A 4,762-nucleotide genomic window follows, 5' to 3' on the forward strand; every position below is an offset into this window, starting at 1 on the left:
AGATTGTTCTTGGTTCTTATAGTTTTGCATTCTTCATACTTATCCAGGAGCTTGGGAAGGGTCTTATGGAGTTGTGTAGGCCACTCTATATCAATCCACTGAACATGTCCACAATTTATCCCTTCCTGCAAGACCCAAACAACAATTTCCATTAGGCAATAAGCAAACTTCCTTTTCAAAAACATTACTTTGCGCATTGACTCTAACTATTTTAAACACATGGACGGTGAGCACTAAATTTACTGCTGGACACTAAATAGATGTTTAATGAACTATTTAAAGCAAACTTTCTTAGTTCATTAACTAATTTAAACACATGGACACTGAGCACTTCATTAATTATTTTAAGCAAACTTTGAAAAGATGTTGAATGAACCTAATATTAAACACTTATGGCCAAATAGTTTCACTACTTAACACTACAACCTAACTACATTTGCACAAAATTCATAAGAGCAACATGTCAATGTGGAAGTAGTTAAGAATACAGTCACTAATATGGTCAGCACACCCATAAAACCTCATGCCAATGTTGCTACCGTCAAAGGCGACCGATCTATCCAGCCGAGAGTTGTGGTTGCACAAGATAGAGGCATCCAGATCAATGTCTTCAAAATCCGACAATGGTATGGCCGCAGTGTCGGTGTTAAGGACCTTCAAAACCACGAGCAAGCACGTCAAACCAAAGCCATGGAGTCAAATCACAGTTGAAATCGACAAACAACAAATCAAAACCTAACCGTAGCAGAGCAAATCACTTACATTTGAACTCACATCATTGTCCATGGACTCATCGCAGGTCATGCTGTTGTAATGTGAAACCCTTGTCGGAGGTAACGACGGAACGGTGAATCACGTGGCTGTTGGCAGCAATGTAGCAACAACGGGGTGGCAAATCACGTGATCATCGGTAGCGGCAGCGATAACGACGGGGCAAATAACACGGTCCTCGGCAGCGACGAATACAGGAGAGAGAGAGAGAGAGAGAGAGAGAGAGAGAGAGAGAGAGAGAGAGCTCAAGGGCGGATGTGTCGAACGACCTCTTCTTACCGCCGCCGACTGAGCTGTTAACGGCTGCCAGCGCGCGTCGTCTCCCTCGTGTCACGTCAGTCTAAATTGCGGGGCCCATTCTCATCAGTCGCATCTCTGGACAATTATCTAGACATCATTGTTTTTGGTAAAAAAAAGTTGGTACAAAAAATTTAATATTCGTTGATGATTTTACGTCAAGGCGAATCATTGTGGCATTTGGTGATTTTTGTCACAATAAAGACGGTTTTATGCGATTAATATTAGAAAGAGATCGTACAATTACTTCCCTAGAAGATTGAGAAGACGACCATAGGACAAAGGGTAGGCACGACTGAGGCCTCTATTGCCAGCGCCCACCAAGTGCATGCCTCTTTTTCCTTGTAAAAAGACCGCAAATAAACATGTCGCGACAACCACACACGACACTTTGATAAAAGAAAGCACGACAACATCAACATCATGACATGGACAAGCAATAGTGTCTCCATCCGCTTTTTTTTTTTTGAAAACAAGGCAAAAGACCTGCCATTTCATCGATGAAGGGAGAAAGTTTTAGACAGAAACCACAAAGCGGTGAATAAAATGACTACTCTCGCGACGTTACAACACCCAAATATTTCGCTCCAGCCAAAGCCCAAAGCGACACCTCCTATTTGATTTTGTTGATCATGATCATGGAAGGGGCCGCCGAGTTGCGGAAGACTCTAGCATTGCGCTCCGACCAAACCTCCCAAGGGATGAGAATCATGAGGAAGGCAAGCGCCCAGTACCTTTCTCGAGTTAGCCTCGTTCTTGCTTCAGTTTGCTTGATTGCGGATGAGGGCCTCGTTGACTTCAAGCGGTGCTTCATTATCCCACCTTATGCTTGCTTGTAGTTAGTGGGTTTTGTTGTTCGTCCTCAGCACCTATGTATCTTACCGGTTTTTGTTTTTTGTGTGTGGTGCGGTGTTGTATCATTCATTATAAGGGCTTCATTAATTTAAAGCCGGGCGATGGCCTCTTTTCCAAAAAAAAAGGTTCATTCAAGAAGGCTAAAGTCGTGTCACTTAATCAGGGTTTTTCATTACAGGCCGCAAAATCCGGAAACCGGACTTTCTGGCACCACTGGTAGGAAAAATACTGTCTTGTACTACAAATTTTGCCCAAATTCAACATAATTTGATTGAAATTTGAAAAATATTCAAATGTCTTTGGGCGTAAACTGATCGAAATAATTCTGATATTTCTGATTATTTTTTTTGGAAAACGGCCTTTCTGACCACCACTGGAAAAAAGAATCAAAAATGGTAAATAAAAAACTTGCACATATAAAATACGGATGACCTTTGTGAATCACGCTGATGATTATATCCTCTCCATAGTTGCTTGCGTGGAGTAGCTCACTGGCCTTACGAGAAATCAAGAACGTTGGTGTCAAGCTGAGAGATGTTCTGCAATCTTTTCAGTTTTGTCATGTCGGTCCTTACGCGATTTGTACTTTGATCTTTATGATATGAATGAGACATATATTACCATGCAAAAAAAAAAAAACTCACTGACCGGCGTATGGTTGGACGGGTAGTTGAGCCCAAGAAAATCCCAGCTCCACGTACGTGGTGGTGTTCCTGTGTGTTTTCCATCTTCACAGTGTCTTGATTCTTGATCTGGGTGACTTGTGGACTTGCAAGCTGTGAGTTTAGACGTCCAGGTTGAACAACATCGTACAGAGGCGATAGATCATTGTTGCCAGAAGAAAGGCGAGTCCACCACATGATGATTTCGGTGTTCTCCAAACAAGTGGCGCATCGACCAGAGAGAAAAATGACAGCGACACCGCCACGGACACCAACTGGAGTGGGACGTACGGTGGCACCACCAATACGGCCGGCCGGAGACGAGCCAAGGTGGAGACTCAAGCATGATGGAAGCAAGCGTGAGTGAGACCACGGTCACACAGCTTTTTCTCTGCTGCTAGCTTGCTTAACGAGCGGCGAGAACACCCGGTGGTCGTCCATCTCACGCTCACGGTGCCGCCCGGTGCTGTCTTATGTTGTCTGTTGCATATATCTGCAGACCTTTTCGCAGCAGCGAAAGAGACCGGCCATCAGGGTAAAAAAGAAGGCACGTACTCGAAGTGGCGGTCACCATGGCTGGTCTCTTTCGCTTCTCCCTCGTCAAGGCGCTGTCTTGATTGCTCACGGCGTTCTCGATTTCGGGTCTGAAGATGTTGGTCGTCATGTCGTTGGGCTGTGATACTTTTTAGGATGGCAAGTTTAGCTTTGTTTTCTCTCTTTGGACCGAGCATCTCATTTCCTCTGCTCCGGCATCATGTTCACGCTCATGTGTCCGTATCATGTGTTGTACACCATCATGTACTGTTCTGACTCCTTCTATCAATAGAATGATACGCAAGCTTTGTGTATTAAAAAAAATGTTTCCATCTTGTTTGGTTTTTGTTCTAAATGTTAGACTTGCTAAGAGACTACTGTCTATTTTCTATTTCCCTTTTTCCCCCTTAAATCTTGTTCATATCTCTTAACATTTTAGTTAGCATCCAACAATGCGACTCATTACAAACTAAAATTGCAATTAATGGCATTTCACTACAGATACACATCTTCAGACAGCGCATTTTGACTTAGTAGTCTGAAATTTGGCATCACCAAAATGTTCAAAGCTTTAAGGCAACTAAAAATTAGCAATAACATATTTATAGTTATCCTTTTGATTTTTGCAACTCATCCTCATCGGTAATACAATTTCAAACACCTCATGTCGTGAGAGAGAGGGGCCCACGTGTCAGGTGGCATGCATGGTTTCCTAGTCACTGCCATGTGGGTCTATATTTTATTGAAAATTTGGCAATGGTATTTTTATTTCATTATGCAACATCCGCCTAGATTTCTTGAATTGTAATCCGGGCCACAACTGGAATCCTTACCGCCTTTTGGTCATTCTGCCAAGTAAGGCTACCAAACGTGTAGTCCCCGTGCAACTTCCACATAGGTGACAGCTTCACCTGATATGTTTGAACTTTGTTAGCAGCATCAAATATAAGAACAGGTGGGATGACCTCCATCTTGACTCCCATCGGGCTCTGCACTGCGGCATGGTACACAGAATTGACCTCGCCGACGTTGGTCACCGTCCTGTACACGGTGATGGGATGCCTGAGATCGGGAACCGAGATGGATGGTAGGTTGATGTAATACGCCGGTAGCGTGGTGGTGGTGTTGCACGTCACAGGCATCCTCTTGGTGCCGATGGCACATTTGAAGAACTTGCTGTAGTCGCTTGGATCGATGTCATAGATGAGGCCGGGATGAGCCACCCCATAAGGATTTATGTTCCCTCCTCCATAGTCGAACGGGTCAGCGATCTTCAGCGATGACCCTTGCGCCAATATTGGCATGCCGCGTTCATCGGTTACATGGGCTTAATAACATGCAAAATCAACAAAATTAAGGAGAGGTAAGCAACACAAGTGCATGAACTAGTAACCGTATGTCGTTCTACTTGTAGAAAGTTAAACATATGCTAGTTGCTGCCTAGTTTTTTTTTTTTTTTTTTTTGAAAAGGGGGTTTACCCCGGCCTCTGCATCAGATCGATGCATACGGCCTCTCTTATTAATGAAATAAAGAGGTTCAGAACATAAGTCTTACAAACAAATGAAAAAAGGTAGCACGTAGCTCACACAGAGCAACGACTAAAAGACACAAACGGGAAAAGCCACAAACCGGCTGGCATAAT

The 4,762-nt window shown here is 43.6% G+C and overlaps 1 pseudogene; it reads right to left on the reverse strand.

The window, feature by feature from the left end:
• Window positions 1–3,684: 3,684 nt before the first annotated feature.
• LOC119349612 overlaps window positions 3,685–4,762 on the reverse strand; it is an 11,776-nt pseudogene continuing 10,698 nt past the window's right edge.

Source organism: Triticum dicoccoides, chromosome 1B (assembly GCF_002162155.2).
Source record: "Triticum dicoccoides isolate Atlit2015 ecotype Zavitan chromosome 1B, WEW_v2.0, whole genome shotgun sequence".
Taxonomy (NCBI): Eukaryota; Viridiplantae; Streptophyta; class Magnoliopsida; order Poales; family Poaceae; genus Triticum; species Triticum dicoccoides.